Consider the following 27,202-nt stretch of genomic DNA (forward strand, 5'->3'; position numbering starts at 1 on the left):
ATTAAGACCAGGGAGATAAGAAAATTCACAACGCAATAGAAGTGCTCACAAGGGGGAGACAGAAACTTAGAAGACAGCATTTGGGGAATTGTTCTGCAGCCTTCCCAACAATATTCCCCCTCCAAAATCTAGACCGCTTAGTCATTGGTGAATGTTATGCCTTTTAAAATTAAAGATATTGTTATTCAAAAGAAATATAATAAAAATCGCATATGTAACTATTCACATGGCAATGGAATTTTCAATACATGAATATAAGAAAGTAAAATTTGACTTTAACAATGTTCTTTATTTAGGCCAATATTTTTAAGGTATCGTCATTTCATTGTGCATTGGAATATTACTACCCATGTGGAATTTTACATTTTTTAAAACACCCTTTAAAACCCCACATCTATGTTATGTTTCCAGCACAACTCAATTCACAGTGACCACATTTTAAGTTCTCAATCACACTTGGAAGTATGTATTTAAGGGATCCACCCTTTACGCGGTTATTTCACAGAAAAGCAAAGGTTGTTTTCAACTGGACTCTTGGAAAGGTGATTACAAACGCTTGCTTAAAATTTTAATTGTACGTTTACATTTGCAAACGTAGTTCTCTTAGATTATGAAGAGTTTAAGAAGGAAGACCAAAGAGGTGTTGAGCATTAACTACACATGGCTACGGAAATTTATGTCCATAATCATCAGGCACTTACTCATTTTTAAAACACCTGTCTTTAATTGGATGAAGAATCACTGTTGAAATGGAACACATGGATCTGTGCCCAATATCTACTTCATCTGTCCAGTTTGTCTTTCTGAAGGGTAGAGTCTGGAAAGCTGAAAATCTGTATTTCCCGGATTCCCTTCAAAATAAAGCTCTTTGTGAGCGAGGATCAGCCAATCAGACACATGCACGTGAGACTCTTGAGAGTGGAAGTGAAACCGAGGCTGTGTCTCTGCCATTTTGTCATATCTACTTGGCAAGCACAGGGGCAGACTGTAAATAACAGCAGTAAACACAGTTGCCACCACCTGATCTCCACCTGAACATGTTACAAGCAGGGGGATGGGCATCTGTGGTGCTTTAAATAGGAATGGCCCCCATAGGCCCCTATATTTGAATGTTTGCATTAGGGAGTAGAGCTAGTTGACAAGGATTAGGAAGGATGGCCTTGTTGGAGGAAGTGTGTCACTGGGGGTGGGCTTGGTGGTTTCAAAAACTCAAACCAGAGCACCCCGCCCTTGCTCCCTCCCTTCCTTAGTCCCTCCCTCCTCTCTCTCTCTCTCTCTCTCTCTCTCTCTCTCTCTCTCTCTCTCTCTCTCTCTCTCTCTCTCCCTTTCCCTTTTCCTCTCTCTCTGTCTCTCCCTTACTGCTTGTGTATCCAGGCATAGAAATGTCAGCTACTCTCAAGCACTAGTCTGCCTGCAGGCCACCATGACCGCTGCTGTGATGAGAATGGACTAAACCTCTGAACTGTAAGCAAGCCCCTATTAAACCTTCCCTTATAAAAGGTGCCATGGTCATAGTGTCTCTTCACAGCAATAGAACGTTGACTAAATTAGTGTCTGTGTTGCAGACCAGAGAAAAAGGCGATTTGAACATGGGGACAAAGATAGTAGTGAGAGTGTCTTTCTATATACAGGCTTTTGAACTCTGGATTCTTGGTGACAATTGCAGTGATATACATCATAGATCAGTCTGCATCTTCATTACAAAAGGCGCAGGAGCTCCTTTGATGCTCTGCCTCTGCAGGAGGACATGTTCCTCAATGTTCTTGCTACATTCCATTTCTTTCCCTCTGCCATTCTATAAGCCATTCCATGAAACACCATTCTGATCCATCCTGTGGATCATCTCATGCTGTTAAGACAAGGTGAGTATAAGACCATCGGGATACTACAGAATATGGTAAGATACGCATATTAGAGAAAACAGACATAAATCTAAGCACTCAGAAATTTCTCATTTACGCTTCAGAGGTTCAGTGTCCAGATGTACCCCTTTGACTGATATATCAAGTAAGCAGAAAAAAAATGTTCCATCTTCCTTCTTAAAAAATTTTAATACCTCCAATTCTTATTTTGGTGCAGAGTCCCCTCTCATTTCTTTCTGTCCTAAATGAATGCCTTATCACCATGCTATTCCACCTTATCTAGGACCAACGCAATAGAGTCTACCAGCTTCAGACCAAAACCAGGAGCCAAAATATTTCTTTTTGCTTTTTTCAAGTTATTTTTGTCTCAAACAGCTTGTTACAGAAAGTGACTTGACATTCCATGCATGATCCCCAAGATAATTATTGCCACTTACCAAGCTTTGATTATTCAACAATGGGTCTCAAGAAAGTATGGCACTCTTCATCAAAGAAACTAAGTAACATCCTGACATTTTCCCATAAAATGGAAATGGCCAACAATTCTTGCCCATAAGAACAGAAAATTATTTAAGACTTTGTATTCAGTGCTGACCATCTCTATCTTTAGCATTTCTGGGAAAGGAAGCCATGTCCTCTTTGCAGCAAAATGTTGTGCAGAAATGGGCCCATCACAATGGGCTCCACTGGTGGGATCAAATACTATAAAATTCAGAAGCAGCCTTCTAGATAGAGTATTGAAATAGCCTTCTAAAATAAATATACTGAGGCTAAGGTCAAAATCAATCCTTTCTCAGAACAAGATATTTCCCTACCATAATGCAGTGTTGGGGCTGGATGGGGGACTTCTGTACAGTGTTTTGTTCACAGAAGGAAGAAAAATTGGGGTGTAAATACAGTAGTAACCCCACTCACCATCTTTTTCATTGCCCCTAGGCAATTTTGTGAGGGATTTGTGGTTACTTTCTGCTTATTCTGGATATCATTGAACATCCTGGTCCCCAAAAGGTGTACACCAGGCAGAGGGCACATTGAGGGTGGGATTGAGTACAACCTAGACTGTCACTTGGATGTTTTGGACTACTTATGCTCATGGGCTCGCAAGCGAGAACAAGATCCATTCTGTTGATCAGACTGATTAACACTGCTTAGCAGGAAGTCATAGGATGGTTTCTAAGACAATAACATTATAGAGGAATCTGTGTGAGACCCAGTGATCCATTTAGTTTCGTTTTCCCCATTTCCACTAATAGTTGAAATAAATAATATTTGCACTCCTTTGACTCTTAGATCCAACTTAGATTTTGTTCCTTGAAGGACACAAGTAAAACAAGTGAAAAGTAATTTATTTTTCATGAATTTTATGGTGAAAGACCATAAAAAGACACATTAAAACATTATTTTTAATGAAATAACACAGGACAGGGGAATAATAAGTGATAGATGTGTCTTTCTTGGTGGACTGGATTTATAAGCCTTCTTAAGGAGGGTAGCAATATGAGTATACTCAGACAAAAGAACAATATATGAAATGCACAAACAAATATTTGAAGAAATTTAGGAAGATAACTCTTATCTCCTCTCACAATTACGACAGAAGCTGTTCCACACCACCAACATTGGCTTCATTTATTCTGTTTATTAACAATGGGACAGCAAAAACAGACATGTCAAAGTTGATAGGAGAAAAACCATGAGATTTAACACCACACAGATAACTACAGGTGACCAAGGAATGTTGGGAGTGGGAGAAATAGTCATCTCTAGGAAAGAGTGTAGCCAGAGACTGCTTGTTCATTTTCTGGCCACCCAGACCCAAATAATCACACAGAAACTATATTAATTACAACACTGTTTGTCCTATTAGCACAGGCTTCTTATTAACTAACTCTTACATCTTAAATTAACACATTTCTGCCGGGCAGTGGTGGCGCGCACCCTTAATCCCAGCACTTGGGAGTCAGAGGCAGGCGGATCTCTGTGAGTTCAAGGCCAGCCTGGTCTACAAGATCTGGTTCCAGGGCAGGCTCCAAAGTTACAGTGAAACCCTGTCTCAAAAAAGCAAAAATAAATAAATAAATAACCCATTCCTATTAATCTGTGTATCTCAACAAGGCTGTGACCTACCAGTAAGGGTTTGGTATCCTTCTCCCCTTCACCTTTGGCTGCTACATGGCATCAATCTGACTCCACCTACTCTCTCTCTCTCTCTCTCTCTCTCTCTATATATATATATATATATATATATATATATATATATATATATATATATAATATTTTATTCTGGCTTTATTCTGCCCTGCTATAGGCCAAAGCATCTTCTTTATTAACCAATGGTAATAAGACATATTTACAGCATACAGAGGGGAATCCCACATCAAGAGCACATCAAGTGGTTATCCAATGTCAAATAGTCAGTACTGAAAACATACATAAGAGTAACATTGTGCACACAGAGCAGGCTATATTTAAGAAAACATATGTGTAAACATATGTATGTGCACATGACGACAATTAATGAAAAAAGATACCATGGATTTTAAAGAGAGCAAGAAAGGGTATGTGGGAGGATTTATAAAGAGGAAAGGATGAAAGATGTAATTGTATTATAATCTCAAAATTAAAAGAAATAATTAAAAAGACTAATGACCTGGTATCCTACGTAAGAGGAATAGCAAGACATCAGATTATGTGGCAGAAGAGATTTTTTCCCAAATCCCTTTCCTTGTTTTATTGCCTGACACCCTCTCTTTGGAAGGGGAGTCTGTTCTCATGGCCAACACTAATCTGTCCGTTTGTAACTGAAGACAAGAAGAGTAGTGGTATTCTCAACTGCCATGAGAAAATTATGCATTTCTGCCTCCAAGGAACACTGCCATTTTCAATGTATGAATCAGAAATTGCTGATGCTTCATAAAAATAGGACAGATGAATCTCGGTGCCATATTGCCAAAGGCTATGATCAGTAGAGTGTTCCTTAATCCATCATTTAGTGAGCACCTGCTTATTTGTCTGATGTTAGCAGTAATAACAGAAAGACAGCTAGGGCCCCAAATATTCAGGCAGCTGTTAATGAGGAATTTTCTACACAGAAGACACTCTGAGAAACTGTATACATCTGTTCCCAAATATAGTAGCGTTTTACTTCAATGACCAGGGCTGACTCACGTGTGTTCCCTAAGATGTCTTCCACATATTCCAATAGATTAAAGACTTAGGTCAACCCTTTTGGCATTTTACCATGTTTACTCTGAGAGTATGACAAGATGGAGTATTTGGTTTTTGAAATAGTAAGAAGAAAGCAAAAAATGATCATAAACACAGAATTTATATTTCCCTCAGGCCTAGAATGTGTAGATCCAAGGAGATCACTATGGAAGTTTTCCCTCTAATTGGTAGCCTTCCTGATCTTGATAATCTTCTCTGGTAGAGAGAGCTCTGAAAATGGGAGAGTGTTGTTAGTGTTGCCATAACCTTGGAAATATGAGAGAAAATAGCAACAATTCTAATGGCTTCCCTCAAAAAAAAATATGTAGGATGTACCCACTTCTCTCTTTTCTTCTATTCTCCTGACTGAAAATCAGAACTTCATTGACTAAATCCTTTTATTATCTTTTAAATTTATTTTTTAACAAAAAACATTTTTTTCTTTTTACATACCAATCTGAATTCTTACTCTCTCCCCTCCTCGCACTTCCAATCACCTTCCCACCCACTGCTGCATCCCCATTCTCTCCTCAGAGAAGGTAAGGTTTCCCATGGGAAGTCGCCAAAGTCTAGCACATTGCTTTGAGGCCCTCCCCACTATATCTAGGCTGAGCAAGGTATCTCTCCAAAGAGAATGGGTTCCAAAAAGCCAGTACAAGCAATAGGGATAAATTCTGGTCTCACAGCCAGTGGTTCCACAGTCTGTCCAAGCCATATCACAGTGACCACATTCAGAGGGCCTAGTTTGGTCCTATGCTGGTTCCCCCACTGCCAGGTCAGAGTCGGTGAGTTCCCATTAGCTGATGTAAGCTGTCTTTAAACAGATAGTTTCTACTACTAAACATTTATCCTGGTTTTTATGACCAATTCATAAATAACAACATATGGTAAATAATTGAGAAATCACATTTAAATCTAGCGTTTTCTATGTCCAAAAAAATCTGCCAATGCTCTTATATTATCAGTGTAAACACCGAAGGGCTGTCTCCCCACACAAGACCGACTCATGGCTTGTTTCTCTGATTTCTTCCTTATATGCACTACTTCATGCCTATTTCAGAAATCTCCTGTCACTGCAGATATGATTTAAAAAAAAAAAAAAAAACTTTAGGAGCTCCCGTAAAAAATCATTATCCACTTCACAATTGGATGAATTATCCTCTTTCTCCCATCAAGATCAAGTCTGCTACTTGTTCAAAACTTAAACTTTGTAATGTAAACTTTAAAATAGTGCTTTCAAGTGCATAATAAGACACAATTCGATATATATTCTTAGGCACGATGTCTGCTATGATCATCAAAAAATAGAAAAATACATTGTGAAGTAAGTAAATGAGGAGCTACCATTCCATTATCCATAAGAGAATTATGATACATATTTTGCAACTCTGACAAACTCCAAACTTTGTATTCACTGCAATTCCCTTTACTCCAATCTACCTTCTTTGTGTCTCAAAGCCCCTTTGTGTAATATGGCATCTCTGTTCAGAGCAGGTTGACTACAGAAAACAAATGTGATCTCAGTGGGATCACTCTGGTTCCCTCATTGAAAAATACAGAGACTAATACAGAAATAAAGCTCTTGGAAGACAGATATAGATAGCAGATAGATAGATAGATAGATAGATAGATAGATAGATAGATAGATAGATAGATAGATAGATAGATATAGATGTAGGTGGATAGATGATAGATAGACAGACAGACAGACAGATAGATAGATAGATAGATGTAGGTAGGTGGATAGAGAGCAAGAGGTGAGATAGAAGTGGCCAGAAATGGTAGAGGAAAATGTAAAGATGCTATCCACACAGACAAAACAATTAATTTTAGAGCTTTTGTCAGAAAAAAAAATACCTATCTGGATGGGGCATGGAAAAATTACATAGATTTCCTGGAAGAAAAACACACACAAATTTTGAGTCTTAAACTTCTCAACTCTAAGATGTAATTGCTTCCTGGAATGGTCTATATTCTTGTCCTTGAGCTTCATGGAAAGATACTGTACGTTACAATGATTTTTCCCCTTTTCCTTGAGCTAAGCCTAATTGGTTTCTATATTTGCAGCCAACATGAAAAGTAAGACTCAAAGTGATTAAATTTATCAAAGATCACATTTTCTGATAGTAAAAACTGAAAAATTAAAACCATAGCTCGAGTCCCCTAACTTATATTATGATGGATTATTGCAATCCCAGAAATGTCTGATCAGATACAGGCAGTGAGGACCCAAAGGTGTATGCATCGAAATCAGAAAAAAGAACCCAGCTCTCAAGTTAAATAGACAAGATGATTCCAGCAGGTTTAGTGATAAACACTCAGCAGTATATTCTCACAGACCTATTATTTTGTAAAGGAGTTTTTGAAATGCAATTGGGACCTCAATTTATCAACTTAGATTAGGAAGAGTCTTACACACAGTGGCAAGAATTTTAATGAGAAGAGGACACGATAAAGACATGCTGGGAGTCCACATGAAAACAAGATCAATGGATCTACATGCCAACCTGCAACAATGATTTGGCGGCAGCAGAAAGCTGACTATATGTTGGGATTCTGGTCTCCAGGATGGAGTGGAATGGAAAAATCCACTTCTGTTGCTCAAAATTATCCATTTGTAGTGATGGATTATAACATTCATAGAAAACTAATAACAGGTTAAAATATAAATTGCCATGAAGAGAATGAAAATATCAGAGACAGAGAACCTAATAGTAGTTGGGAGGTTGGATTTCAAGTTCCAAAGTGAATGAAGGTCTGAGCCAAAGGGTTGATCTGGTAATAAGAACTTAAGGTTAGGATATATGAAACTTTTGAAGCCATACACACAAAAGTAAGTGCTGCAGATGACATGTACAGTTAATAAAATAGTCTTTTGTATGCAGGAATTCTGCATTTACAGATTCAACCAGCCCCATAGAGAAGATAACACAGTTCCAGAAAATTTAGAATCGCAAATTTTGAACTTGTTGTGCACTAAAGCATGCAGTATATAAGTAGGCCTTGGTGTACTCTTGCTATTTTACAGATACTTAACCTCTCTCTAACACTCTTTGAGCACTGTTTGCTTGAGTCTTGTGCAAGTTCAGTATTATAAAGCATTAGATTGTGCGTATGTAGTGTATGTGAAAAAATATTTTTGTCATTGCTCCCAAATCAATACACAATAAGAATTACTTATATATCATTTACATTTTATTCAGTATTATCCTCATGAGATGAAATAAATATATAGGAATATGCCATGGTTTATATGAAAAATAGAAGCGAAGTAAGAATCCAAAGATATTACTTTTTATAGGGGGTTGTAGAATCAATCTGCCATTGATACCAGGTAACAACTATTTCATAGTAACTGATCTAGGGATTTCGGTACAGGTGGAATTAGATTCAACAGACTTGGGGGTAACTATACTCATGCTTAATTTAGAGGGTAAAAAAAACTTAAATCCTTAAAAGTGCATGTAAAATTCTGGCAAAAGAGTAGTACAAAGCCTAGAAAACAGAATGAAGAACTTGGATCACCAAAATCCTGAGAAGTTAAAGAAAATCTGCAAAAAAAAAAAAGACTGCAAATCAGCAGGGGAAAAATTAGTAGACTTGAAATTTCCAGAAGTTCATGACAGCCAGAAGGCAGCAGAGCTGCAGCAAATACTATGTGGCCATTGTAACTTTATACCAAAGCTCTCTGTTGTATGCTACTTCAAAAGTTGAGATTTAACTGCCTTCTCTTGAGTGTAACCTGCATTTAGTGACTTGTTTTTAATGGAATATCATCTATAAAAGTGATGGCATATGGATCAACGATATGGTTCAGTGTGTAAAGACACTTCTAGCCAAGAATATTGTCATTAGTTTAATCACATGGTAGAAGGAGAATGAACTCTTGCAAGTTGTCCTCTGACCTCCATATGTATGTCATGGCACAAATATGTTATGGCATGAGGGCACACACACAATAAAGTAAAAATATTTTAGAATGTGACTACTCTAATTTTATAGAAGTTCATTGTGTTGTGTAGCCTGTGAGTCTATTTAATTTTGGTCTGTGACTTTTTAATTTGTAAGTTATTTATAATAAAGTTTAAAAGAAACCAATAAAAATCAATAAATAAAAAGTGAGAGCATGTAATAAGTAAACTTTATTCATAAAAAGTGTTTGTCATTCTGCTTGCTCTTTCTTATGCCTCTACCTCTTAGAGAGCCCACTTTCGTGTCAGGAGCACACTAAGCAGCCCCAGTAAGAGGTTTCTTTCCAATGGCCAGCTCAAACTCACTACCAAGCACATGGACCACTTCATAGGAATATCCCCCCAGTTACAGCCAATCTTTCTAGGGATCACTGCTAAAAAGGGAAATTTCAGTCATCCCCCAAAAGGAGACACCCCTACCCTCAATTGCTTATCCCATTAAAAAATGGTCAACTTTGAAATCAGACATACTCAGCAGGCTGTGTTTATATATTTATGCATTTATATATGTTACAATAAGAATGAAAGAAAAAGAGGCTATCATTTAAGAAGTGATGGGTTACATGGTAGAGGTTAGAGGGAGAAAACATGGGGAAAGTTAGACAATGAAAATAGAAAGGGGAAGTGATGTTGTTGTCCTTTAACTAAAAATTTTAAATTGTTCAAGAAAAAATTATATGCCAGAATCACCCCCCAAATTTACTCACATCTGATTTGACTGAAGGTCCACTTCATGAAATGGAACCCATACCCATCACTGCTTAGGTTACCAAGAACCAGAGACCAGATGTTCCCGAGACCTAAGGTAAAACAAAGTAATATTAATCACAAAGAAGTCACACTAAAATGACTACTAATGATACTATGAATAGATCAGTACTTTAATCAGCCATCGCGAAGAAGCTTTCTACCACAACAGATGAGAACAGATTCAGAAACCTAGAGCCAGAAGAGCCAGAGAGAGAGAGAGAGAGAGAGAGTGAGTTAGTTCTTGGAAAGCACAGCTCTAAGTGAGATGCCTCCATCAAATCCTTCCCCACAAAGTCAGGGAACCCCATAGAATAGGAGGCAGAAAGAGTGTACGTTCCGGAAGGGACAAAGCACACCAGGAGAACAAGTTCCTCTAAATTTGAAGTGTAAGAGCTAGATGATAAATACATTATGTTCAAGTTTTGCTATTTGTCCATATTCACATTTTTAACAGAAAAAAAATAATGAGCTCCTTAACTCCTTTTATGGGGCTTGATCCATTACCCTGTACACTGTTCTACAGTTGAGCACAAACCCACGTAGGAACACGATGGAGATGAAATAGTATCAGAGATCTTCCCTTTCCCCCATTTCTTATGCCTTGACTAACAGACATCTTATCCTGCAGCAAGCCTTGTACCAAGCTCAGGAAGCAGAAAGCTGATTTTTTATAACAATCCCCAAAGCGTGGAAAAACAAACAGATTTCTTGGTGTAGTAATGCACAAAAGCTTTGCTAAGAGGCAGTCACTCTTGGCAGCATAAAAGGTCTGATTGTCTGTAGATGCTTGACCCGGAGGCCATGTCATCCAGCTTCCCTTCTGTTGTTTTGTTTCATCTCTACTAAAATTTATTGAATTTTCCTTTCAAGCTACGAAATCAGAGCCTACTTATTGTAACAATAAAAAACAAACCATTGCCAGCAAAAAAAAAAAAAAAAAAAAAAACCGCCAGCAATGTCCCCTTTTCCTTCATTCTCCAGGTAATCAATGATAACGGTTTATTCTGCACCCTGCTACCTTTTCTCTATGAATTGGCCACATTTGTTTTTTAACCCAGACTATCTAATGTGAATTACTTTGCAATATGTATCTTTTCCACTTAAAACATATTACAATTGTCACTTTAGATTAATAAAAATAGATAAAATTCATTGCTTTATATAGTTGTGTGATATTCTGTAGTGTGGGTAGACAATAACCATTCTCTTGCAATTTCCAGAATTTATGATCACACACATAGCTCACGGTCAGGAGGAATATTTCCTTAACAATAAATCACTTGCTTATCATGCATGGGGTTCTGATCTCCCACACAAGCTAGAAAGTGACAGATGATAGAAAAACAGATGATGGATGGATAAGTGATAGATAGATGATAGATAGATAGATAGATAGATAGATAGATAGATAGATAGATAGATGATAGATAGATAGATAGATAGATAGATAGATAGATAGATAGATGATAGAGATAGAGAGATAGACAGAGAAATAGACAGATACATAATTAGACAGACCAACAGATGAGGCAATGGGTAACTTTTTAAATTTACAATTATATTTTGTATAAATTGAAAATATCTATAACTTTTCATAGTTTTACCACCAGGGAACAATACGATATATAAATTTACAAAAACTTATAGGGTATGCAACACAAAAAGGAATACTAGTAAGGGTTCCCATTTCTCCACGTTCTCAGTGTTCTCAGTGTGGTTGGAGAATTCTAACCTTTCCGAGTCTGTGAAGACAGCATTCCAATACGGCTTTGGTGTTTATGTCCCTATTAGCCATGTTGAGCATTTTTCATATATTTTAGAAAATTGATTATTCTTTGTTCTTCACAAAATTTGCTGAAGGAGACAACAAAACAGTGTCAAATTTTTGATTTGCTTTGAATTGTCTATTTTTAGTTGAATTAATTAACCTTGTTATTTAGAGTAGTTTTAGTTTAACAGCAAAGCTGAGGAGAAAGTCTGAAGTTGCCACTTAGTCCATTCCTCCCCACCACGTAGCCCCCTCTTTGTAACCAACCATCATCAATATGGCACACTTTTTACAATCTGTGAGCCAACACTGGCACATGAATATCAGCATCTACCAGTCTGTCCGCTAGTATTCTGCTTTGTGTTGTTTATAAGTTTTGACCATTCTATAACCCGCATCTATCACAGCATCATGCAGAATTATTTCACTGCTCTCAAACATCATTGCTGTCCCACCTATTTATCCTTCTCTCCTCTGTGATCATTGGGGTATTTTTGAAATATATCTAAACCTTCCACACAGCTTCGGGGAGTAAGTGAGAGCCTTTCTGAAATGGAAAGACGGATGTGATGGAGATGTCTCCCAATGGCCACAGTGGAACCCTGGACTGATAATCTTTGACAGAAACAAGATGAGTGACCCGTCCATGTTGCATGCTGTCAAATGTCAAAATCTGATCTTTCTTTTTTTTTTTTCAGGGAAAAAGAAAGAGAGAAGTTAGAGCTCTTCATTTATCTTGTACAGAGGGATGCTCACACTATAAATTCTGATATGCACAAAAATGCAAATCTTTTATTCTGCCCACAATTGTTCTGCCTACATTAAAGAAACTTCCTATTCAGTGCTTAGGGTGAATGAATGCACTACATGGCTTAGGGTTCAGCCTATGCACCAATAATTTGAACAGTTAATTTGGGTAGCAGGCTCTAATTCATAGAAAAATGCTGAGTTTCTCATGTAATTCTCACCCATCTCTGTTCTCATTTAATGGCAGGGATATATCAGGGATGATATTTAAAAAAAAATCCTGGCTCCATGCATACTCACTGGCTAAGCTAAGTAAGTAAACTAAGCTGTCTGGCCAGAAAGCCTCAGGTATCTGCCTGTCTCTGCCTCCTTAGAACTGTGGTTATAGGCATACACTACTACTCATGGATATTTTTCCATAGGTTTGGGGAGTCTAACTCAGGTCCCCATGCTGGCATGGCAAGTGCTTTACTGTGTTATCTCCTAGGCATGACTGTAGCATCTTTGTCGTGAGTCAGTGCTGTTGACTGTCTATGCATTTACTATGGACTGTCTTCCTGACACTTCTCTGCTATACAAACAAGTTGAAATGGTCTCAATTCAGAATCACCTGTGCATTCTAAGACAAACATCTCTGAGTGACCACTATGGAGCTGACCACACCTAGCATGGTTTCAGCAATGCCACTCTAGTGGATAAGTCAAAGGAATGGCCAAAAGACACTTAAGGTCATGCTCAACCTCCTTAGCAATCAGGGAAATGCAAATCAAAACAATGTTGAGATACCATCTTACACCTATCAGAATGGCTAAAAAAAAAACACCAATGATAGCCTTTGCTGGAGAGGATGTGGAGTAAGGGGTACACTCATCCATTGCTGGTGGGAATGCAAACTTGTGCAACCGATTTGGAAAGCAGTGTGGAGGTTTCTCAGGAAATTTGGGATCAACCTACCCCAGGACCCAGCAATCCCACTCTTGGGAATTTACCCAAGAGATGCCCAATCATATTACAAAAGCATTTGTTCAACTATGTTTATAGCAGCATTATTTGTAATAGCCAGAACCTGGAAACAACCTAGATGCCCTTCAGAGGAAGAATGGATGAAGAAAGTGTGGAATATATACATATTAGAGTACTACTCGGCGGTAAAAAACAATGACATCTTGAATTTTGCATGCAAATGGATGCAAATAGAAAACATCATCCTGAGTGAGGTAACCCAGGCCCAAAAAGAAGAACATGGGATGTACTCACTCATAATTGGTTTCTAGCCATAAAAAAAAGGACATCGAGCCTATAATTCGTAAAAAATCCTAGAGAAGCTATATAAGAAGGTGAACCCAAAGAAAAACATATAGTTATCCTCCTGGATACTAGAAGTAGACAAGATTGCCGGACAAAAAATGGGAACATGGGGGGGGTGGTATGAGGGGAGGGGGGAGGGGGAGAGAAAAGTGTGAAGTGGAGGATGGGAAGAGCTTGGGGGAATAGGATGGTTGGGATATAGGAAAAGTGGATATGGGAACAAGGAATTATATATCTTAATTAAGGGAGCCATTCTAGGGTTGGCAGAGACTTGACTCTAGAGGGGTTCCCAGGTGTCCAGGAAGACACCCCCAGCTAGGTCCTTGGGCAGCTGAGGAGAGGGTGCCAGAAATGTACAGATCCTATTGCCATACTCATGAATATCTTGCATATCACCATAGAACCTTCACCTGGCATTGGATGGAGAAAATGACAGAGCCCCACATAGGAACACCCAACTGAGATCCCAAGGTCCCGATGAAGAGCAAAAGGAGGGAGATCATGAGCAAGGAAGTCAGGACCGTGAGGAGTGCGTTTACCCATTGAGACGGTGGGACAGATCTAACGGGAGACCACCAAGTCCAGTTGGAATGGGACTGATGGAACAAGGGACCAAACCGGACTCTCTGGATGTGGCTGACGGTGGAGGAGGACTGAGAAACCAAGGACAACGGCAATGAACATGAACTCTACAGTATGGACGGGCTCACTGTGAGCCTTGTCAGTTTGGTTGCTCACCTTCCTGAACTTAGGGGGAGCTGGGAGGACCTTGGACTTAACATAGTGAAGGGAACCCTGATGGCTCTTTGTCTTGGAGAGGGGTGGAGTGGGGGTATGGGTGGAAGGGAGAGGAGGGAAGGGGGAGGAGATGGAAATCTTTAATAAAAAAAATGAGAAAAAAAAAGTCCATGCCAAGTCATTGGTAGAAAAACACAAAGAACTTTTATGTTTCAAGGGTGCTATGAATGACATACAGAGCCCTTCCATAAAATGACCTAACAGATTAGCTTTCTATGACCTAATGGCAGGGACCTCCTTCAGCCTGGAATAGGATACCTAACCAGGATTTTCTGCAGAATATGCTCAGCTCAGAGAGGTGAGGCTTCTTACTGCTGTGAACTGCCCTAGCTCCAAGTTCTGATATGCCAAGTGTCACCAACTCCAGTTTCCTTTCACCAGAGAGGCAGGAAACAGCATTGATCACCTTCCTCCCATACTTAAATGCCAAGCTGCTGCCCGTTAAATGACAGCTCGTCCAGAGAGTCAGTTCTTATCACACCATCTGACAAGTTCAGAGAAGAAAGAAAAGGAGGAAAGAAGAAAGTGAGTTTGGTATTCAGAGACTACATGAGGCCCCTTTGTATTTGGTAGCTTCCCATCACATAAAAAAAAAAACAAGAAAAGAAAAAAATGTAAAGAAGACACTTCACTACAATTAAAGGAGAATATTTTTTAAAAGTCTAGTGTTCATGTCTCATGTGAGCTCGATGAAATGTCAGTGCGTTAAGGGCTATTCCAAGAGTACTGTGTAATGAAAGGGCAGAAGTGTCCAGAACATGTTCAAGTCATGAGGTTCTAAGCATTTTTAATGAGGTAATAATGAGCAACATAGTCTATGTAGAGAGTGACTGGTTTATGTGACACTAAAAAGGCAATAAAATAGTAGCAGTCTTGTTTACATTTTTATTGCTTCTAAAACACCATGAACAAGAGCAGCAAGGAGAAAGGGGGTTTATTTCAGACCCAAATCTTACTCCAGGGAGTCAGTGCAGGAACTTGAAGGCAGGAACTGAAGCAGAAGTCATGGAAGAATGCTGTCTACTGGCTTGCTCAGCCTCCTTTTTTATATACCTCAGGACTACCTGTACATGGATGGTGCTGGCCACAATTGCTGAGCCCCACCCCATACATTCATCACTAATTCAGAATATACAGATCCCAATTTTGAATTCTAAAACTGATGAGTTTAACTTGTAGGATCTGAAGAAGCCAGGAATGTAGTAAAGCGCTATCAGAAGGGAGGGAAGAGGCCTTACTAAAAGGGAGGGTGTGGTAGGGCATAAACATTGCACAGGTACAAGGAGGGAACACGTGGGTGGAAAGGTTTAAGTGGGACTGAGAGTCAGGGAATAGAGAACAGGAGGGAGGAGAAGGAAAGTTTAAGCAAAACTAAGAATGTATGAAAAAGATCTGTGAAACCTACTACTTTATAAGTCTATTAAAATTTAATTTTTAAACTGTGGATCGAGGGACACCCTGCATGGGTAAAAAAAAAAAACAAAATGATTCCCCTAGAAGCCATAGGCTATTAAATGAAAATCCCAGTGATGAGTATGAAATACGTTCCTATGACTTGCTTGATCAGAGAGGCCTCAGGGTCCCAAAATAATATAGGTTATTGCCATTTCTCTTTGCTGCCTATCAGGGCTAGATGGTAAGACTCTATTGCTAAATACATTATATGCGTGGTTGCAGAATACCAAGAAATCAAACTATAGCTGAGCTGAAACTTTCTCCCTGATGTCTACCTTTTCATAGTGCTAGAAAGTTCATTACTTGCTGTTGGGAGGGAAAACTTATCAGTGGTCCTAAACTTGCCCACTGGTATAACAATGACACAATTATTATGGGGATAACCAACCAACACCAACCATTTTGATTGGATTTGAAGCCTACTCCACAAAGGGGAATTTATGGCTTGTACCATAAATATGGTCAAAAGTCCATGGCTAGAATGGTGATTTAAATAGGAATGCCCCCTTAGGTTCATATATTTGAATGCTTAGTATCTAGGGAGTGGCACTATTTGAAAAGGATTAGGGGGTGTGGTTTTGCTGAAATAGGTGTGGCTTAGTTGGAGGAAGTGTGTCACTAGGGGTGAGCTTTGAGGTTTTAGAAGCTCAAGATAGACCCAGTGACTCTCTTTCTTCCTGCTGACTGTGGATTCAGATTTAGAGCTTTCAGCTAATTCTCTAGCATCATGAATCCTTACATGATACCATAGTCCCCCACCATGATGACAACGTACTAAACCTCAGAAACTGTAAGCAATCTCCAATTAAATGTTTTCCTGTATAAGAGTTGCCATGGTCATGGTATCGTCTCACAACAGAACACCAATTAAGACAGCTAGGGAGGTCATACGTTTAGATGGGAACCTACTACTGTAGTTTGCCAAAGTAACATGTTGTGAACCTGTCTTATACTTGGACCTACTGTTTCAGCTCTCAAACTTCATGAGAAAAGATTTTCTGCCATAAGTGGCAGTTACAGATGGTGGCACTTACAGATGATCAAAAAGCTGAGAATAAGTTGCTGGTAAGTTCTCAATCCTAAACAGAGCATTCTCCATCACTTCCTTGACCCCATGTCATCCACCAAGACTCAGGAAACATCACAAAAGAGAGTGTAGAAAGTTTGTGAGATCCAGAAGATGGGAGGCAAATCCTTCAAGAGTGCCTTCTGGATGTGACAGGCCTGCCACACTCATGCATTCGTTGTAGCTACAGAAGAAATTCACAAGATTGGACCTTGCAACACTTCATCATAGATAAATGACCACGTCATGAAGGTCCACCTTCCAGGAAACTGTGGGCAGTTAATGGCTACTGGGGAAGAAGAGTCATTTTCTTTAGTGCTGTAGTCACATGCCAACTTGCCTATGCTTTAGTAAACAATCCCCCCACCCATGCTCATACATGCAGCCACAATTAAACGCAGTGCATCACATAAACACAAAAGGACATCAAAGCAAGGGGGAACCTTGCTGGGAAGAAGATGGGTTTAAGGAGGACAGGGAATGGCGATAAGAAAGAGTAATGAGTGATAAAAAAGTCAAAGTTTATTATATATGTATATGAAATTTTCAAAGAATTTTAAAACATAAAAAGGTTAGGTTCTAAAGTAAATATTCATAACCCACTTTCCCATGAAGACTTTTTGAGGATCCGATCTTGGCTGCACTGTCAGCTACATCTGCAGCAACCCTTCTGGAACATTCTCACTTTTCTGTGAAGAGAGTCAGAATACAGCATCTTTCTCCCAGGGGTCACCAGGAATGCTGCTCCCTGCATCCTCCAGAGCCTTTCCAGGAGCAAAAGACGTTTATGTGTAATTTGATACTTTCAGAGCTTCCCCTCTATCTCAGTTAGGGCTTCCATTGCTGTGAAGAGACATCATCACAACCATGGCAACGCTTACCACTACTTCCTGTTGCCCTTTTGCTCCTCAAAATTTACATTTTGTAATTTATCCTGCTCAGCTTGCTCCTTTTCGTTATAAATTTTCATTAGAGTTAACACTAGTAAGCACAAAACAGAGTCTATACCAGGCTGTTTTTGAGAATTTCCTCTGCCAAAAGAATTAACCCAAAACTTTTCAGTTTAGCCTCAGGCAAACTCTTTGAGCAAGGGCAAAAGGCAGCCACTTACTTCACCAAAATATCACAAGAACAATCTCCAGGCAAAATACTAAAATTCTTCTCCTCTGAAGCCTCTTGAGTGAGTCCCCCGCAGTTCAAATAACTCTTAGCACCACTGCCTTCCAAGCTTCTACTAGTATGGCCCATTAAGCAGTGCTTAAAGCATTCCACTGCTTTCCTAACCCAAAGTATCAAATTCCAAATTCCTCCAAACAAAAACATGGTCAGGCCTATCACAGCAATACCCCAGTCTCTGGTACCAGCTTCTGTCTAGGTTAAGGTCTCTGTTTATGTGAAAAGACACCATGACCTGATGGAGGAGTGTTTATGTGTTACTTTCATTATTAATAAAGAAAACTGCCTTGGCCCTTTAAGAGAAAATTAGGTAGGTGGAGTAGACAGAACAGAATTGTGGGAACAAGGAAGTAGAGTGGGGGAGACGCTTCAGGGAGTCGCATGGTGAGTCTCCATGCTTCTCCTCTCCAAGATGGACGCAGGTTAAGATCTCTCCTGGTAAGCCACACTTCGTGGTGCTACGCAGATTATTAAATATGGGTTAAAGGAAGATGAGAGAATTAACCAATAAGAGGCTGAAACTATGGGCCAGGCAGTATTTAAAAGAATACAGTTTCCGTGTAATTATTTCGGGTGTAAAGCTAGCCGGCGGCCGGGTGGCCGGACGCAGCCCCGCCGCCTTCACACTACAATGACCACAGCAACTTTTTTTTTTTTTTTTTTTTTTATAATTTGTTTAGGCTTATTTTTATTTTATTACATTATTGTTGGTTAAAGAATAGACTCAACATCATAACATTGGCCCTGGATAAAGATATTGCTTTATGAACAGCACAGAATATCATAAGATTACATCTAGCAGAAGGTTTTGCATACCATTGTCCCCTCTGGTAAGCATCAATCCAAATGGGCCTGTCAATCACCTTACAATGTATGCCATACAGCAATCACTGTGGACAGTGTCTATTTTCACTCCAGATCACCTTGTAATAAACACCTTGTATAGATGGATAGTGAAGAATAGAGGATCTGAATAAAGATCAGAGCAAACTTATAATAGCTGATGAATATGGATTACACAGAGAAAGAGCAAGGAGGAGAATGAGTCGCAGAGTAAATAACATGGATAATGTCAAAAATATGTCTCTCACTGCAAACTGAGTAAAAGTTTGTTCTGGAACCAAGTATCATTGACAATGACCAGAGGTCATGCATTTAGGTTACCAAAGGACCATGCTCCCATGTGGCAATGTTTTTATGAAGTTTTTGCATTAACAATGATAAAAACAGAAGAGAGAAACTGAACAAGCCGTTTAAAGACACAGACTTTCCTTATTGATTTTGACCAGAAATTAGAAATGCCCTTGGTTTTGTCATGGTCAAAGACAAGAAATCCTAGAAGTACTGGAGGCTCTTATTCTTAATGTAGTTCTTCCCTAGCTGTTTCCTTTTTACACTCCAGTTCGAGCAGCGCCTGAGAGATGCCGGACTTGAACTCGTCTGGCTTCTCGCCATTGGGCTTGACAATCTTGGCGCTCAAGCTGAACATGGCTCACCCTTACGGAGTGCCGGCTTGGAAAGAGCTGCTATAAGCTTCTTACCTTGTGTTCCCAATATACTTATTTTGTTACAATAATATTGCAATGCATTTCAAATTACCTTAATTAATTAACTTATTTTTGTTTCTACTGAAACAGGAAGAACAGACTATTTTAGTGTTTTGGAGGCTACCTAACCTCAACTCAGGAATTGTGGTACAGAAAGTTCATGTAAACCTCAATCCCCAATGGATTTCTATCTTAAAGATCTAACAAATGATTTTCATGGATCACGGAGTATGTAAGTTTTAGAAAGGAATTTATCATAGGTGCACATGTGGGAGTTTACAGGAATAAACTGTGTTGAGACTTGAGGTGGGGATATAATCCAGTTGGCTCATCCACATGGTGTCCGTGTGCCTTTCCATCACAGGCATATCTTGGAAGTGTATTCAGACTCTCACACACTCAGGCACACTTCCAGCACAGCAACTTTTATAAGAAAAACATTCAACTGAGTAGGCTCACTTACAGTTTCAGCAATTCAGTCCATTATCACCATGGCACTGAGCATGGTGGCATGCAGGAAGACTTGCTGCTGGAGGAGTGGCTGAATCTTGCAGGCAACAGGAAGACCACTGAGACACGAGGCAGCATCCTGAGCACAGGAAACTTCAAAGTCTGCCCCCACAGTGAGGCCACACCTTCTTCAACAAGGCCATATTTCCTAATAGTGCCACTCTCTATGAGATTATGGGGGTCAGTTACATTCATTCTGCCACACCCGTCTCAGAAACTTTGCAGACATTTTTTCACTATCCTTTTCCATGAGAACCATGAGTTTTCTGCTTGCTTCAACTGCCCAGGGTTCTAAAGATTAAACAAATAAAGTCCTTCATCTTCCTTATCCAGGGCGGTGAGATTTTCTAGCCATGCAAAACATCAAACTTTCAGTCCTGGAAACTTCTCTGCACCTGCTTTGTCCAGAGCTCCCTGTGCTGAAGAAAACTAGGGCTACCTGTCATTTACAGTCTATGTAAGAAGCTGAAACCCCTGACGCTCTTTCTTCAATGTTCTTTTTCATAATAAAAATAAAACCTTCATCTGTCTCTTGTCAGTTCAGTCTACCATCAACGTTCACCAAAGCAAATACTGTAAACTGCAATATGAGGCATGATAGTCTTTGCCTCCAGATCAGACAAATCTCAGAAAGGACTTACGACTGATGGAATATAATAATATGAATAAATAAAGTTAACAAATGATTAACATTAAAAAGATGAAAAATATAAACATTAAAAATATTGGCAGGGATGTGAACAAGGTGGAATCTTTATACATGGCAGTTGAAAATGTAAACTATTCCAGATACCATAGAAATCAGAATGAAGGTCTCTCAAAAGAAGTAAAGAAGAAAATTAAACATAAATGTATCATATGATCTTACTATATCATTCAAGGATATTGGCTTGAGGGTCTCCTTGTTACAAAATCAGAGAGCTAATTTCTCATCAATGTTTACTGTAGTCATATTTATAATAGCTAAGCTATGGAATCAACCTAGGAATCCAACAAACAAAAAATGCATAAGTAGAATATTCTGTTTCTCTCTCTCTCTCTCTCTCTCTCTCTCTCTCTGTGTGTGTGTGTGTGTGTGTGTGTATGTGTGTGTGTGTGTGTTTGTGTGTGTGTGAGAGAGGGGGGGAGAGATGGAGAGAAAGAGAGAAAGAGAGAGAGAAAGTTTTTTAGTCATAAAGAACAATTAAGCTGTCATTTGCAGAATTTTAATGCAATTGAAGATGACCACATTAAGTGAATTAAGAGTTTCAAACAGATAGATAACATGTTTTTGCTCATTTGTGATTCCTATTTTATATAGATACATAAAATTATGAGGTATATATGACATGAAAGCAGAACAAACTGTCTACAGGAACAAAGGAGACTGATAAGAAGTGGGGGGCAAGAACGTGAAGGTAATGGGTAGGAATGAAAATCCATGTACAGCACATACTTGAATGAGTTTGGTTTTGTTTTTTTCTTTTTTTTTCTTTTTTTTTTTTTCTTTTTTTTCTTTTTTTGGTTTTTCGAGACAGGGTTTCTCTGCAGCTTTTTTAGAGCCTGGCCTGGAACTAGCTCTTGTAGACCAGGCAAACCCAAACTATTGCACTGTTCCCTAGCCTCTTGTCCTCCTCCACACGCAACCACCTCTCAACTATGATTTCATCCAGTGTCTCAAAGACATCATCACTGCCACAGCTTTGGTTCTCCTTATTGCTTAGAAATTTAGGTCACTTGGCTTCTTGGCCTCTCTGTCCAGTCACTTTGGTTCTTAAACGGAGGAGCTTGTAGTGGTAAAAACAAAAAAACAAATGTGAACGTGTGTTCCTGATTCTGTTTCAGTATCCTCTGAGAACAGCTGAGGTCCAGCTTCTTTCTGTTGTCAAGTTATCTTGAAAGTAATAAAATTTACTGACAGTTGGTTCTATTTAAAAAAAGGATAAGAATAAAATCAAATATGAGACACACTTTTCCTCCCAACTAGTTAGAATTGGCTGAATTGAAGAAGAAATCATTGTTTACATCAGTGGTTCCTCGGACAGAATGGTGTTGCCCTGACATTCCAAGTCCTTTTAATGATTGGGGTTCTGATATACAGTCTTTCCTTATTTATATTTCTTATTCCCAGGGAAGACTTTTCTCCATGGACAGTGTACTCAATGCTTCCTTCTGAGAACCACTGGGATAAGGATTAGAAGATGGCTGGGTGTTATGATACATCAGTCCCAGAGTTGGGAAAGCTGAGGTAGGAGATTTGCAGCAAGTTGGATCTAGGAGGATACATAGTGAACTCCAGAACGCTCTACGTTACAGAATGAAACTTTGTCTCCAAAAAGCAGAAAAAAAGATAAAATAGAAATAAAGGGAGGGATAGAAGAAAGAAAGATAATTTAGGGGATGGAGGGAGGGAGGAAAGGGGGAGGGAAGTAAAGAGGGAGGGAAGGAAAGGGGGAGGGAAGAAAAGAGGGAGGGAGGGAGGAAAAGAGGGAGGGAAGAAAAGAGGGAGGGAGGGAGGAAAAGAGGGAGGGAGGGAGGAAGGAAGGAAGGAAGGAAGGAAGGAAGGAAGGAAGGAAGGAAGGAAGGAAGGAAGAGAGAGAAGACCAAATCAACCACTACCTACAAGACTCTTGAAGGGAGGCCTTCCTCATCCCTGGAAGAGGATCCCTAGAGTGGTGAAATATAGCTTCTTTTTTAATTAGTAGAAAAAAATCCCATTTGCCATGATCTTTGTTGTATGCTTGGAAGGATCTAGAATCACATAGGAGACAAACTTCTGAGCATATGTGTGAAGGAGTTTTTAGACTGGCTTAACTGAGATGGGAAGACCTATCTTAAATGTGGGTAACACCATCCCATGGGATGGGGTCCCAGGCTGAACACAAAGGAAAAAGCAAGCAGACACCAGTGTTCATCTTTCTCTGCTTCCTGACTGAGAACATGTGACCACATGCCCCACGTTCCTGCCATCTGTCCTCCACTACCATGATAGACCACACCCTTGAAATGTGAGTCAAAATAAACAGGCCCTTCTTTAGTTGCTTCTGGTCATGCCTTTTGTAATAAAAATGACAAAGTTAGGCAATGCAACATTTTTTTATTTTGTCAATTAAATGTATTTATCATTAAAAATATTTCTTTTATTTTTTGAAATTATTATGTAATTACATTACTTCTCATTTCCCTTTCCTCTCTCCAAAACCTTCCATACTATTCCTTGTAACAGTAACAACTAATAAATGTATTTTAATGAAAACTATTCTCATTACTGATTTAGTACATTAAAATGCATATTATACTATAAAGCTGCTAAGGGATAATTTGAAGATACTCCTTTAATGTTTCATTCAAAGGAATTTGGCATTATGTTTTAAATTTACCATATTGACCTTGTAATAGTCTTTTTCTCCTACTAATAGAAACTGAGTGCCTTTCTTTATTCCAACTACTGGCGTGGGGGCAGCAAGAGGAGTTCATTTGATTACCAATGAAAATAAGGAGGGAAAAGAGGCTGATGTGGTCATTCTGGACTTGAAGGAGACATTTTCATTGGCTATTGGTCTAAATAACTCAAACTTTATTTTTAGATTTTTTTTACTTTATTGTTAATTGTGTGTGTGTGTGTGTGTGTGTGTGTGTGTGTGTGTGTGCGACTGTGTATAGGTATGCACTTATGAGTACCATGCCTATGGAGACAAGAAGAGGTGTCGGATGCCTTGCTGTTGGAGATACAGTTGTTTGGGAACCACCCAGTGTGAGTTCTGTGAACCAAAGTCAGGTCTTCTGCAAGAGAGTAAGTACTCATAACTGCTGAGCCTCCTCTCAAGCCTCTAAAAATGTATTTATCTCAATGGAAACTGGAAAGTTACTTATTTGAATGACTATAAACACAGGGCATATAAAAGTCATCGTATGTAGTTCAGCTGGCATTATAAGAAAATTTAAAGCCTTAGATACATGTTATGAAAGCAAACTAAAATCAGTTACTGTGGATTTATAAAGAGTGGGAGGAGTGAAAATATAAGCAAAGACGTCAATACCATGATGTGTACACACACGGAAACAGTTTACCTGAACTTATGGGAGCTAGCCAACTCCAGTTGGACAGGGAAGGAACCAGCATAGGTCCAAACTAGTCCCTCTGAATGTGGGTGACAGTTATATGGCTGGGGTACACTTGCGGGGGTGGGGAGCACTGGCAGTGGCACTAGGATTTAGCCATACTGCTTGTACTTGCGTTTTTGGAACCTAATCTCTTTGTATGGATACCTTGCTCAATCTAGACATAGTAGGAAGGGCGTTGGACCTTCCCCAAAGCAATGTGCCTCACCCTCTCTGAGGAGTGGATGCGGGGTGGAGTGGGGGGGGTTGATGGAGGGAGTGGGAGGACGAGAGGGAATGGGACTGGGATTGGTATGTAAAATAAAAAAAAAACATAGTTTTTTTTTCTTTTAAAAAATAAAATAAAAAATAAATTGGATCCAATAAGTTATCTATAAATCGACAAAGAGAAAATAGCAATAGAAACCTAAAGAAATAATAAAATAAATATGCAACACAAGAAACACATCTGAATCTTTATTTTTTTTTTAACTTTGGAACCTGTCCTCGAACAAACTCTTATAGACTAGGTTGGTCTCGAATTCACAGAGATCCGCCTGCCTCTGCCTCCCAAATGCTGGGGTTAAAGGCGTGTGCCACCACTGCCCTGCTTCTGAATCTTTATTTTTTAATGTATACGTGTTCACATGCGCATGCATGACAGGGAGTGCTTGTATGTGCGTGAATTAGATAGGGATGGTTATGCATGCATAATACGGAGGATTGTGCATGCATGTATGGGGGAAGGTTCATGGGCCAGGAAACACATGTGGAGGTCAAAGGAAGTACTATGTGAAGCTGGTTCTTCCCTTCCAACTTATATAAGCTTCAGTGATCAAACTCAGGACTCCGTACTTGCACAGCAAACACCTTGACCTGCTGTATTATCTTGTCAGCACTGGAACCTTATAAAGATGAAAAATCATAAGGTACTCGGGTAACTTTGCAGCAATACTTTAAAATTTAAATCTAAAACACAGAACTCACAAAACCTAGCAAAACCTCCAAAATCTGAATAATCTTATACTAACAAGAGAAAATGCTTTCAGTGATCTCGCCACACCTCGGACTTTCACTTTCTGTGATCAAAACCATTGGCCGAGAATTGCCAGTAAGAAACAATTCACGTGTTTCAGAATGAGCCCCTTTCTGTTGAGTAGAGTGCTGGAATCCCACACTCCGCTACCCAATCCTACTCATCCTTTCTAAGGCATATCTACACTTGTATGTTATCCCCTTAGCAGTCACATAGTAGCCATGAACTGCTGGGGTATTCCCGTGCTTATGTCCATGTTCCTCTTATCATACTTGATAATTGTTCCCAAACAAGAGGATTAACGACACCGAGAATGCAGATGTACCCCCAAAGAATCCAGATGGTACTTTCTTGTAACTGAGATGGTAATACAATATAGCATTTTGATAGGAAGACCACATTCACATGACTATTATTATAGCATATGATAATTGTACTATATTACAAGCAGTTATTCTTGTTAGTCTCTTGCTGCACCTAATTTATAAGTTAAACAGCGCAGTACATAAAGAAAAGACTTGGGAACTACTATGGTCTCAGTATGCCCCCCCACTCCAGTCTTTAACATACATCATATAGGTAACAGGGAAAGTATTACCTGTTAAAATCTTTCTACAAAGGAAACATCTGACCAGATAATCAACATTAAAACACCACTCTTTAAAACTTCTTCAGAGAATAAAGACGAAGGAAATTCTCCGGGTTTATTTGCTCAGAGCATCACCCACCAGCAGCTACCGACAAGGACCGCAGCAATATGGAAACTGGGTGATGCATCACAATTATGTTGCATTTATTCCAAGAATAAAAAAAATCAGGGTTAACACTTTAAAATCAATCAACTTAATTCACCACAATTACAGAAATGAAAGGAAAACTGTCTCATCATCTCAACAGATACAGAAATCCAGCCTCCATTCATAATGATGAAACACATATCATCCCAACCCCAGAAGAGAACACCGCAATGCATTGTAGAGCATAGATTTATTTTTGTGGTATCATTTTCCATGCACAAAATTTATTTTAGTTTATTCCCTAATTCTCTGCTCCTTAGGGTAATAAAGAACTGATTAATGGAGAGCTTAATAACTGTACACAAAAGCCCTCTGTGGGGTGGGGAGGCAGTCATTTCACAGGCTCAACAAGGCATTTAAAAATTAACTGAATGTAACAGGCAACTTGAAACCCAAGCAACACAAAAGAAGCTCCAGAAATAAAAGGACAAGATCCTGATAATGATGCAATTCAAATGCCAGTCACATTTGTTTCTCGGTACTTGGACAAGGCTTGGTGACATTAAAATACTTCACTCTAGAGTTCAGAGGTAAACTCTATTGTACTGATTTAAAAATACCAAGGCTGGAGATTTTTCTTAGGTACATGCAAGACCCAGAATAGCAGATAGTTAATTACTTCCACAAATAGATGGCTTTATAAAAATAAAAACAAATTTTGAGGAGGAAAAGGACCGGTGGGAAGCATGAGAGGGTTAAAGAAAGATTTTAGGGGTGGGTATGAGCAAAGACAACAAAATACATGTGTGACATTGTTTTTTTTTTTTTTTTTGGTTTTTCGAGACAGGGTTTTTCTGCAGCTTTTTTAGAGCCTGTCCTGGAACTAGCTCTTGTAGACCAGGCTGGCCTCGAACTCACAGAGATCCGCCTGCCTCTGCCTCCCGAGTGCTGGGATTAAAGGCGTGCGCCACCACCGCCCGGCTCATGTGTGACATTGTTATAATAAAGCCTGTTATTGTGTGCTCTAACTGAAATTTTTTCAATTAAAAATGGAAAAAAGCATTATTATGGAACTCTTTTCCATGGGTGCCCCCACTCCTTCCCCAGGACAGGCTGAGATGGGCCACCACAAGCCATGCCTGCTGTACAGGTTCCTTACCAGGCTTCTCCATGAACTTAGAGTC

General features: G+C 39.2%; 1 long non-coding RNA gene across 2 annotated transcripts in view; it reads right to left on the reverse strand.

The window, feature by feature from the left end:
- Positions 1-27,202, reverse strand: part of LOC119827592 — a 142,426-nt gene that overhangs the window by 86,810 nt on the left and 28,414 nt on the right. For both annotated transcript variants that reach the window (XR_005287693.1, XR_005287692.1), the window contains exons 2-3: positions 11,523-11,644; positions 9,748-9,840 (exon numbers count right to left, since the gene is read on the reverse strand). This is a non-coding gene — a long non-coding RNA (uncharacterized LOC119827592). The remainder of the gene's footprint in view (positions 1-9,747; positions 9,841-11,522; positions 11,645-27,202) is intronic.

The sequence above is a fragment of the Arvicola amphibius genome, chromosome 12, assembly GCF_903992535.2.
Source record: "Arvicola amphibius chromosome 12, mArvAmp1.2, whole genome shotgun sequence".
NCBI lineage: Eukaryota > Metazoa > Chordata > Mammalia > Rodentia > Cricetidae > Arvicola > Arvicola amphibius.